We start from the raw sequence: 10,211 nt of genomic DNA on the forward strand, positions 1-10,211 counted from the left end.
TTAGCATTTTCTTTTATGCCAATCCTAAAGTTTTCTTTCACAGTAACAAAAAAATCAAGAAATAACATAAAGCCAAAATCCTTTTGATGTAAATTTATGCATGTTAATATTCATATCCAGCAACAGAAATTCATGCTCTTAAATGAAGAAATTTCCTATTCCTCCCCCCCCCCAAGTTTTTAAGGCTTGCCTTTTGCCCCTGCGAAGCCTTTGGGACACTCAGGATATGCCAGAGCCTTTAATAACAGAAGTTGAAGATTGTGTAATCAAATTTTTTTTATTTCTTAAAGAATATGTGTAGCAGTGTCAGGTTGTAATCCATAGGGGACCTGCCACTTCTTCAAAGCTTTGCAGACATCATTCGACACTTAATACAGCTGTAATCACATTAAGGGATTTTCTCAAACCAGAACCAGACAGTGGTTAATGGAATCATCAGGCTACTCCATTTAGCTTCTCTGATAAACCAACAAGGACCTCAAAGGATGGTTTGCTATAATTTTACTGAAATTACTGAGAAGGTTATTAAGAAACTGCTAATCCACCTATCGCAAAGTAAGATGTCTTCTTAGGAAATGTCAAGTGAAGAAGAACTGGAAGTATCTGTGGATGTATGATTTCAGAATCTGGAAATGTAAATACGTTTGAAGTAATAACTATACTAAAGGGAAAGTGCACAAAGATGTAAATAAGATCCACAATCAAGTGTACAGTGGTGCCTTACACAACGATGTTAATTGGTTCCAAAAAAATCAACGTTGTGTGAAACATTGTTCTGTGAAACACCATTTCCCATAGGAATGCATTGAAAACCGGTTAATCCGTTCCAATTGGAATGGATTGCCGTCTTTAAGTGAAAAAACCCATAGGAAACATCGTTGAGTGAAACAATGTTTCCTCCATTGGAATGTATTGAAGCCGACTCAATACATTTCAATGGCTTTGCGAAGTCCTTTTTCGCTCCTGTAAAAGTGCCTTACAATGTTTGGAACAGGTTTTAAATGCTTGCAATCATTAGCCCACCTCCTGAACCCTACGCAAACTTAATTTGATGTTGTTCTGAGTTGTCTTTAATTTTTGGTGATTTTTTGAATTTTCTCTCATTGGAATGCATTGGACAGAAAGTTCCGATGTCACACGAAGTCCTTGGGCCAAAAAGAATGTTTATACCCAGCTTAGTTAATTAAAAAATACAATTCATACACTTTTTGTATATCATTTGTTCTTTTGGACTACATTATGTCCTCAATCCAAAGAACAGTCATGACAAATTCCCAATAAAATAATTACAAATGTAAATTGATCCCTGAGCAATGAAAAATACAGTGGTGCCTCGCATAACGTTTTTAATTGGTTCAAAAAAAAACGTTATGCGAAACATCGTTATGCGAAACACCATTTCCCATAGAGATGCATTGGAAACCGGTTAATCCGTTCCAATAGGCACGGATTGCCGTCCTTAAGCGAAAAAACCCATAGGAAACATCATTAAACGATACAATGTATCCTCCATTGGAAGGTATTGTAGCTGACTCAATACGTTTCAATGGCTTTGCGAAGTCAATTTTTGCAAAATTAAGTGTGTCATAAAAGGGTCAAAAATGGGTTTAAATGCTTGGATTAGCTTCTGCACCCTCTAAAACGGATGCAAAAGTTAATTTGGCTTTGATCTGACTTTTCGTTAATTAATGGTGAATTTTTTTCCCCAACTTTTGACAGCTGTCAAAATCTGACAGCTCCATTAATTCCTATGGGGGAAGAAAAAATTCACAAAAAATTAATGAAGACTCAGCAACTGTTCTAAATTCTTGGGTTCGTTAGAGGACCCCCTAAGTTGTGTGCAAACCTGATTTGGCTTTGATCTGAACTTTCGTTAATTTTTTGTAAATTGTTTTCTCCCCCATAGGAAAGCATGGAGCTGTCAGATTTTGACAGGTCCATTGGTTCCTATGGGCCAAAAAACAAAAATTCACAAAAAATTAACGAAACGTCAGATCAAAGCCAAATCAGGTTTGCACATGACTTAAGGGGTCCTCTAACGAATCCAAGCATTTAGAACCGTTTTGGACCCTTCTAAGACACTTTTAAAATTGAAAACAAAAACATCGTTAAGTGAAGCAGGGGACCTAAAACAAAAAACGTTAAGCGAAGCATGGTCCCAAAAACGCTATGCGAAAATCGCCCATAGGGAAAAATGTTATACGAAGCACAATCTGCCTCTGAAAAAATAAACGTTAAGCGAAAAAAACGTTAAACGAAGCAAACGTTAAGCAAGGCACCACTGTACAATTTTTCATTACCAAACACTAACAACATCAAACATCACTAACAACTTTCAAAAATTGTCATTCTAGGGTAATAGCAGCTACTATGTCATTAATTACCCCAAATATTTAACTGTGGCAGAGATCTTAGAGTAAGGAAACATCAAATAAGACAAAACTTCATTCACATATTAGCATGAGAGTTTGACACTCCCATTCCTAAAGTGACAACTACTGGTTTGAAAGAGTGCTCATTTTCTAAAGCTTACCTTCAGTGCAAAAGTTACAAAGGTTTAAAATTACACTGTTCACTATCTTTGGACTTTCATAACAGCTGCGATACCAGCTTATAGTTATAAATGTGCTTTTAAAAAATAACTTGTTTCTTCTTTGGTATCTCTCTATAACCCATTTGTTTATTACTCACAGATTCTAAGGGCTGTATTCTCAGAAATCTAAACCAATGAGTCAGTTATTCCCCACTAATTTTCAACAGAGCTGCAGCAAATAAATGTACGTATTTCCTCACCAAAAGGCAAGTGGTTGCCAGATGCTCAAAACAGGAGACTGTACATTTCCAAAATGCCACCCAGTATTGCACTGCTGTCAATATGTCAATGGTGTCTTTGTACTGTCTACTATCATTAGTGCATAAAATTGCATGATTGGTGCCAATGCCAGAAAATATCTGATAACGTAATCTGCAAGAATGCCAAGGTCATGTAGTTGTCAAGACATGGTGGCCAAATTTGCATTAAAAATGCCAGGCTTACCATCTTGTATGAATGCAGCCCCCATACAGAAGATTTCTGTCCAGATGTAAGTTCAAGCATGCTACTCAATCATTCCTACCTATCTCCTTCTCTAAGTGGGCACAAAAAAACTAACCAGAACCTTACAAGACACAAAAGCTTCATCTTATAGCCAAACCCAGACCCTTACACATTCCTTCTCTAATAAGTCTAGATTCAGAAACCAGCTTCAATATCTTGCTTGCTAGAGGAGTGACAAGTCCAGAAACATAGATTGAAAACAACAAGAATGTTCACCTTAATAACTTGCTGGTTGGTTTAGCCACTTCCACTTGAAGGAGGAGTCAAGCAAAGGTGACTGAAAACAATAATGGTAAGTGCTTGGTTATGAACAATAAACTAAGATTCTCAAGAATTCTGACTTAGCATGTGGTGTGAACACAGTATTCTTACAGATGATATTCTTGCAGATGGCATTATCAGATGTTTTCTCGCACTGGCACCAGTCATGCAATGTTATGTTTACAGATAAGTGGCACTCACTACAATGGAAGCAAATATAAAAACATTTGCAAAATAAGCTCTGAACTGCTACAGTGATTAGTAATAAGCTAGCTCCTTATTCTTCTACTTTACATTGCTGATACATCCTGCTGCTAATTGGGTTCATCACTTTTTCCTTTTGCCTTGCGAAGATCTGCAGTAAGTTTACAAGCATGGATAAGATCAGAACAGAAATTAGGATAAAAATGTTATTTCAAACAATGGGATGAAACATCACACCAGTATCCCCAAATGTGTTCTATGTGCCACATACAGGGATATATAGCAAGAAAAAAATAGTAGTATCTCAATGTTTAAAATGAGGATATATCAGTTTAGCCTGAATTAACACTGGACAACGTTTGTGACAAATTAAACTTGTAACAAGGACCTAGTCTCGCTAATGTCAAGATTCACCAGGACTTTATCCATACTGAAAAGCCTGATTAAACTGTGTTAAAATATGTGTACCCATGCAAGGTTGAATTAAAAACAGAATAACATAGATCAGAAAATTAAGCATTCATTGTAGTACAACATACTGAAGAGAAAATAGCAAGTAAATAAAATGCAAAATGTTTATGTTGTTTGCATTCATATATACTATAGTTAAGTAGCACACACTTTTTCAGGTAATCATGTATTAATCTGAAAGCTTTTGTTTTAGATCATGTAAGTCTGCAACCAACCATTTAAGTGAATGATTCTGTATCTTTTTAGTATGACTTTTATAGACGGTTTAGACTTCAACTCTCAGAACCTCCAGCCAGCATAGCTAAGCAATTATAAGACCTACATGTCAAAATATCAGGAAGGCCAAAAGTATCCCACCTCATCATCCTAGATTCCACTGATAAAATTTTCTCCTTCCCAATATAGCAAGAACCAAATCACTTGTACAGTTTTCTTTCTTTCGATCCTTGTTATACTCTGAGAAAACAGAAGACAATGGAGCTTATTTTTCTACAAAGTCAATATTTGTAGAAGTCAATATTCCAACCCATCTTTATTTAAAAAGTCATCTCTTCAGCACACAAGGCCAAAGAAATTCACTAGTTTTTTTCTAATCCTCAAATTCTACCAATGAGTTAGGTTCTTATATTACTTACAGTATGTATCTGTACTTTTCAGTGATTTAAATACTGTTGGGTACACTGAGAGAGTGGAAAATTCTACTCTGGCATCAGTTAGGCATTAGACATTGAAGAAACAGAATATATTTGACATATGTCTGAGAGCAATGAATGGCTCAATATTTCATGGAACAGTGTTTCACTCTGGGAAGAACCACATCACACATTAAATAAAATGAGTCAAATACATATTTGACAAAAAATAAAGCCTTGCAGAACTTCATATCTTTATTCTGGCAAAAAATGGATAACGTTAAAAAAGTGTAACTGCAGTTGCATAATACCACTGTTCTACTACTGGATGCTCCACAGAAGTAGAACTGTGTTGCTTTTGGATATTCTATACACAAGAAATGAACTCTTCAAAAAGGGCAATAATCAACACACAAAACCATTTCACAAATTTGTTAATCTGCTTTCTGTGAACACAAATAAATTATATTCAAGTAATTTCTGCTTTTCACATCTGAATTATCTTCATCTCACAAAATCTAAAACAGACTTTTAATGAAATTATTTTAAAAATATGTTGTCAATTGAAAAATACACCAGGGCCAATATAATAACTCTACAATCAAAAAAAATGTAATCATTATGTAATCAGCTGTCACTGAACAAGGGTAAAAATAACATTGCATACTGTTACTCAACAGCCTGTAGTGTCCTTTAGATTTTTTGTATTTGCATTTTTTATAACTGAGCATGTTCTGATGCCATAAGTTTTACAAAAATTTCTGTCCATTACCATATTTCAACTCTATTATTAATCCAGCAATTCTTCAGTAGCAAGTATGCTAATTCATCCTATACTGCAGCAATACCCTGCTTAATGCTCAGGAAATGTTAAAAAAAAGAAAGTGCTAATCAAACCACTATTCAATTGAGTCATTTTAAGATTACATTCAATGTCAGGAGTTTGGGAGACCCAGTCTACCTCCAGCATGGAGCAAGTACACCAGGCCCCAGGCCTATTAAGTACCACGAAATTGCCGCCCAAGTATGCATGCTATAGTGAATTGCTGCTACAGGGGGCCACATTATGTGTGGTACGACAGTACTCTATTTTTGTTTTCCATTTGAACAGAAACACTTCTCCCTGATAAGCTCTTTAAAAGTTTACTGTCCCAGCTTCATACAAAGACATTCTCTTAGCTTCACACAACAGTCATGCTTGCCACATGAGAAACCCATATACTTTGGTGTTCTCCCCATCCCAGCAATCTCAGGAAGTGTTCATAAGAAGTGTACATCGTCAAAAATTTGTGTACATGAAGCTTGGATCAAGGCAAAACTCTTCTACATAGTTTGTTGCAGATATGCAGCTGCATTCATACCTTAACATGTTACTGGAAGGATAACACCAGTCAAAACAGCAACAGCAGCAGAGATTATCAACCAATCTGTGAAGCCACTCAGAACATTGCATTTCAGAGAAGAAAAAAAGATGACCAGCAGTAGACCTACAGCTTTTTGCCCATTCCTTTCCTCAGGTAAGCTTTAGCTTGTGACATACTTCACAACACTAGCAACTGTCTAAAGACAAGTGGCTAGACAGATTCTTCCCTTTGAAGCCTCGATCAAATCTTCGCTGGAGCAGAAAGTGGATGAAGCATGCCAACTACATAATATTCTTTCTTTGGTATTGTATACTATCAATTGGAGGGTTAAAATGAGTTGGGAAGATAACCTAGAGATTAGCACTGATAATTATACCTGGGAATCAATGTAGAAGAAATCAATGCTTCAGAACATATAAATCAAATAAAAGAATCAATTTCAAATTAATACAGTGTTTCCCCGAAAATAAGACAGGGTCTTGTATTAATTTTTGTTTCAAAAAAATGCATTAGGACTTACTTTCAAGGGATATCCCCCCCCCCCGTGTACAACAATCTACATTTACTGTATTCAAATACAGTCATATCATCTTCTTCTGGTTGCCGCACAATGCAGCACAATGGTGGAGGGCGGGTTTCACTTAACTGGGGCTAATTTTTGAGGTAGGGCAATCCTGAAAAATCATACTAGGACTTATTTTCAAGTTAGGTCTTATTCTTGGAGAAATACAGGTGATATCTGACACAAAAAAGAATCAGATGATGAATAGTACAATTAGTCCTAAGTGTTTGAGAGGCTGTCCAAATTATTAATTTTAAAAAGCAAGTAAAATAAAATTAAACTTGTATTCAATTTATACTAGAATGTTTATTTATTTTAATAGCTTTTTTTTTTAAAGTATGCACTTTATCCTAGAAGAGGTAGCCATGTTATTCTATGCTAGCATGTCAGGCAAAAAATGGCAGCAGCGGGGGCAGAGACAAAAATATTATGGCAACTTAAAGACTAACTGATGTATTCTGATGCAAGCATTCCAAGACAAGTCTACTTCTTCAGATCTGGTCTGTAGCAGTTAGTCTTTAAGATGTCACAACATTTTTCTCTTTTTTATTTTTGTTTTGTTGTTGCCTGACACATTATTAAAAACATGCACTTACACACTTTTCTCAGTTAAAAGACACAAGACATTTTTCAAAGTACAGTAACACTACAATCCCTCCATCCTATCACAGTACAGTATCATTAATCACCATCATTTGCAGAGAGCAAGATGAACTGCTTTACGTATTTGCCTTGGTAGCAACTTTTCTGCTGCCAGTAACACAAACCTGCCCCAAAGGAAATGACACAAAGGAGGTAGCAGTTTATCAAGCAATAATCATACCATGTATGTCAAGAAGATTAAGTAGATAAGGAAGCCAAAACCTTATCCTCCGAGAGCAATGCTTTCCTCACTTTCTTGTGCATACAGTGTTTATGTAGCGTATACCTTTTCCTTAAAATAAGCAGTATAGCAATTTGCACAACACAGGGCAAATAGAAAAGTAGCTACAACACTGCATCAAACACTGAGGAGGAAGCATAACCCCCTTCTACCCAGATGATTTCCATCACATTGGAAATCATAAACACAAAGCTGCAGTTATTAGAAGTAGCCTCCCACTCATCCACAATTGCTTTTTTCTTGTTTCGTTTAAAGGGGGAAATGTTGGAAGAGCACCTCAATGAGGATCAAATCCAGTTTGCCCATATTAACATTTGAAAAGTGAGAGTTCAACTTAAGAGGAAAAGTTTACTGGGGAGGGGAGAATCCAAGAGCTAAAAAATAATCTATGAAATTGCACACTACATTGTCTATTTGCTTTTTTTAAAAAAATTCCCTTTAAACGCATTTTGTTTTGAACATAAAATCAGTACAGTAGTTTCAAGAAGCATCCCTTCCAGAAATTGAAAGGGAAAGCAAGTCAAAGAAAATGCTACAATACTGTCTCCCAGATTCATGTGGAAACTACATATTTTATTTCTTGCCCCCAGCCACTCCTCTGAACAAGTGAGTCATTATACATCCTCTTCAACACTGTACACCACTTTTCCTTTAAAAATATATATATCATCAGTTAGAAAATAAGCTAAATATTGTAGAAGAGAGGCAGAAGGAAGACAAAATGAAACTAGCCTGCAGTAGCAGACTACACTTTGTCAGGAGGATATAAGAGAAGCAGAACTAAGTTCTTACAACAGCATAAACAGTCGCTGTATTTTAGAGCTGCACCCAGGCATTATGCATTTGACACGCAATACTTTGTCGCTCTCAAAGCAGAGATAAAATAAAATTACCCACCTTGGGGAAGATGGAAGAGAGGCCTCTTTTATCCATGGAGAAACTGTTCACATCTCCCTGCCCAAGGCTGATGTTACTACCTGAAAAAGAGAATCCTCGTTTTTAATACGAGTTTTTAAAGTGACAAATCAGCCACGAGAGGAGCCAATGCTAGCCCTTGGACTCTCTGAAGCTTAATATTTGGTCTCTTCTCTGCCAAGTGTAGCAAGATCCTAATTCGGTTTCGTCTGCTTTCGAGACAAACCGAATCTGGAAGGATTTTTCGGGGCAGGGGGAAGGACGCTGCAGATCGGCGACATACCCGCCGCCCGAAGTTCACTGCTAGCACGGGAAAAAAAATACTGTATGTGTGAACCTCCTTATCTTCCTCCTTCTCCACCGCCTTCCCTCCCCCTTTCCAAGACATCGCCTGTCTGACCGCGAAGCCATTTCCATCCCCTCCCCTCCCCCCTACCCCACAACAACCTCTCCCGCCGCCCTGGGGAAAGGAACGGGCGGCAAGTTCGGCCGGCTTGCGACACGCCCATGCCTGCAAAACGCGTTGCATGGAAATAGGCACAACAATACACGAAGCCGCCAAAGACGAAGACTTCCCTGCTCGCTCGCCCACAATAATGGTGGCGGCCGCGGCGGTCGCTGCTACTGGTGGCTTTCCGGAGGTCTTCCTCTTACCTCTGCGCAGCGCTCAGGGACAGGGAGGAGGAAGCGCACCTCCCTCTGCCCGTTATTCCTCGGGCACTACAAATGATCCGGGTCGGGCCTTCGGCGGCGGCGGCGGCCCTCCTCCTTCGCTTCTCGCCTACGAGGGACGGGTGGGGAAGGGGACACAGCGGCGGCCGCCTCCGCCGCCCAACAGCGCGCTCCCGAGAGCGAGGCCCTCCGCAGGGCCGGGTTTCGGAGAGCCAGCGTCCGCCCTCAGCTGCGTCACCACGCAGGGCCGAGAACGGGCGAAGGAGCGCCGCGGGAAGGGCCGAGGGCGGCCACCCTGCCTACCGGGAGGAGGAGCCGTGGGCCGACCCGCTCGCTCGCCCGCTCCTCCTCAGCCCGCCGGGTGGGCGGAGGGTGGCCTCCCGTGCCGGAGAAAGAGGGCTTGTCTGGTGCTTTACACTAGGGAGTCTGGGGTTAAAATACAGCACTTAGTCTTTAAAACATAAGTTTACGCTAAAATTAAATAGATTGTCTTTAAGGTGCAGCCAACCTAGCAGTTCAAAAGCATGCAAAATGCAAGTAGATAAATAGGGACCACCTCGGTGGGAAGGTAACGTCGCTCCGTGCCTACGTGATCACGGAAACTGTCTTCGGACAAACGCTAGCTCTACGGCTTGGAAACGGGGATGAGCGCCGCGCCCTAGAGTCAGACACGACTGGACTGAAAATGTCAAGGGGAACCTTTACCTTACTCGGCTTTTTCAGTTTTATAGTTTCACTTGTATTTCGTTCTGGCCTGATAGCCTGTCCCTCCCCAGGTACTTTGGATTACAACTCCCATGATTCCCTAGCTCTTCGTCATACTGTTTGCGGTTCTTTAGAATGGAGGGGTCAGAACATTTGGCGGGACAAAATGGCCCCATCGCTTTCTTACACACTTAACAGCCTGATTGTGAGACACTGTAATGAAAATTTGCTTTTTCGATGTCTGGCATGGAAAGGAAGCGGTTTCCGTTAGTCCAGGATCACATGTTGCCCCCTTCCGTGTGTGAGCGGTTTGACACTGAGGGACAGCTGAGTTATATCAGTTGCCACAAAAAACAAAACTGTGTGGCAACTTTTACAAGAAGGGAGACTGACTGGGGCAGACATTTTCAAGGGCGAGAGTCCACTTTATTAGATTAGGGACAGC

At 39.4% G+C, this 10,211-nt stretch overlaps 1 protein-coding gene across 2 annotated transcripts in view; it reads right to left on the minus strand.

The window, feature by feature from the left end:
- The window catches only part of JAK2 (Janus kinase 2), a 97,095-nt gene extending 87,914 nt beyond the window's left edge, over positions 1-9,181 (minus strand). For both annotated transcript variants that reach the window (XM_020801535.3, XM_020801536.3), the window contains exons 1-2: positions 9,044-9,181; positions 8,372-8,451 (exon numbers count right to left, since the gene is read on the minus strand). The gene's annotated coding sequence lies outside the window, so the exon portion shown is untranslated. The remainder of the gene's footprint in view (positions 1-8,371; positions 8,452-9,043) is intronic.
- Positions 9,182-10,211: the final 1,030 nt, after the last annotated feature.

This window comes from Pogona vitticeps, chromosome 2 (assembly GCF_051106095.1).
Source record: "Pogona vitticeps strain Pit_001003342236 chromosome 2, PviZW2.1, whole genome shotgun sequence".
Taxonomy (NCBI): Eukaryota; Metazoa; Chordata; class Lepidosauria; order Squamata; family Agamidae; genus Pogona; species Pogona vitticeps.